A 2,320-nucleotide genomic window follows, 5' to 3' on the forward strand; every position below is an offset into this window, starting at 1 on the left:
ATAGATGGCATTAGGCCCCCGCCATACACATACTATATATGTGGCCTTGGGCCCCCATCATACACTATTCTATTCTACGTATATTATTACGTATTACAATTCTATACTACGTAGTGTTAGTGTGTTAGCGCATGCGCAATATCTCACCAGAGGAGTTATATTTTGTGATGAATATACATTTAAAATGGTTAGGGGGCATCTCAGTATGTACGTAATAATTTTTTTGCAGTGGACCTGTGTTTATAATTGGGAGAGCGCCCTAGCCTGTAGGGTGCCAAACTACTATTTCATCCCCTTCCATCCTCCCCCTTGCCTCCATTGTCTCTCGCTCAGCATCCTTCTTTTTCTACCGCCCCTCAACTATCTGCCCTTCAGTCATTCCTCAGTCTCGCACCCTTCTCTCGCTCAGCAGGTTATATTATGCTGTGCTTTTCAGTCCGTGCTGCACGCGTTCAACGGTGCTCGCGCATGCGCAATATCTCCCGAGAGCAATCGTATTTTGCAAAGTTTTGCATTTAAAATGAAGAGGAGTTATCCTAGCATAGATTTCTATGATACAATTACATCAGTTGACATCACTTAAGAAATGGGAAAAACCTTGCATGTAAGGTACCCGCTACATGTACCAGTCAGTACACAACCTGGCTACGTTAGTGTGTTAGCGTATGCGCAATATATCACCAGAGGAGTTATATTTTGTAATGAATATGCATTTAATACGGTTAAGGGGTATCTCAGTATAGATTTACGTAATAATATTTTTGCAGTGTACCTGTATTTATAATTGGGAGAGCGCCCTAGCCTGTAGGGTGCTAAACTACTATTTCATCCCCTTCAATTCTCCCCCTTGCCTCCATTGTCTCTCGCTCAGCATCCTTCTTTTTTTACCGCCCCTCAACTACCTTCCCTTCAGTCTTTCCTTAGTCTCGCACCCTTCTCTCGCTCAGCAAGTTATGTTATGCAGTGCTTTTCAGTCCGTGCTGCACGCCTTCAACGGTGCTCGCGCATGCACAATATCTCACGAGAAGAACAATATTTTGTAAAAATAATGCATTTAAACTGACGAGGAGTTATCCTAGCATAGATTTATGTCTACAGTACACAGTCTGTACACAATCTGCATGGCTACGTTAGTGTGTTAGCGCATGCGCAATATCTCACCAGAGGAGTTACTACCTCCGCCAAGGAGGTTATGTTTTGGCCCCTGTTAGTTTGTTTGTTGGTTTGTCTGTCACCAGGAAATCTCAAAAAGTTACGGACAGATTTTGATGAAATATTTACCGCAGATAGGAGAGTTATTAGTGGCGCCATAAGATTTATTATACATTATTTTTATTTTCATTGATTTGTTGGAACTGCCAGTGGTTGAGCAGAACATATAAATCACCGAGCACAGTCACTTCGACTTTTCCCGCTGGTCAACCGTAGTATGATTTGGGGCATCCGTCGTTTGCGATGCATCTACATATACAAAAACACAAAAATCTACATACCTATAGAGCGGTTTTGAGTCCTTTTATTAAGAAGCAACATCAAAAGAAGTTTTCGTCGTTTGTTTATGTCCGCCATTGCGTAGCGAAAAAAGCAGACGAACGCTAGTTGTTAACGCTGCAGTGTGGCTGGGCCAGTCGCTGCTATTTTGACGCTCGAACGTTACGGTTCGTCGTTGTCGCTGAAGTGTATCTTGGTCTTTACTGTTAACCAGCGTACCAAGGCGCCAGCCCCCACCCACAACTACCAACTAGGACCTAGGGAAATCAATAGAGGGATCATGTATATAGAACAGTGTCAATAGAGTCATAAATCAACACCGCTAACTCGGTGGAGGGATGGTGTTTCTCTGACACTGCAGGCAATTTTCTCGCTATATGCACTGTTGGCGAACTAGGGTAGATTCCAGGCCGTTAATTATTGTATCGTTCGAGTATATCCATGCAACGGGGGAATGATGTGTTCGCCGGATGCCTAGGCAACATCCCCACAGCTTGTGAATAGTAGCAGATCCCACAGCTTGTGTCGGGTAACAATTCACAGAGCTTGTGTCGGGTAACAATTCTCAAAGCTTGTGTCGGGTAACAATTCCCACAGCTTGTGTCGGGTAACAATTCCCACAGCTTGTGTCGGGTAACAATTCCCACTGCATGTCGAAGCTGCGTAAAAGTGATACCCGGATGCGAACGGATGAAATTCCTGACGTGAATTTATAACAACGGCGCCGATTACGTGGGCCCTTATTTACACCCGGGTCACTTTCCCTTCACTACACACACATGCACACACACACACACACACACACACACACACACACACACACACACAC

This window comes from Priapulus caudatus, unplaced genomic scaffold, assembly GCF_000485595.1.
Source record: "Priapulus caudatus unplaced genomic scaffold, Priapulus_caudatus-5.0.1 Scaffold379, whole genome shotgun sequence".
Lineage (NCBI taxonomy): Eukaryota > Metazoa > Priapulida > Priapulimorpha > Priapulimorphida > Priapulidae > Priapulus > Priapulus caudatus.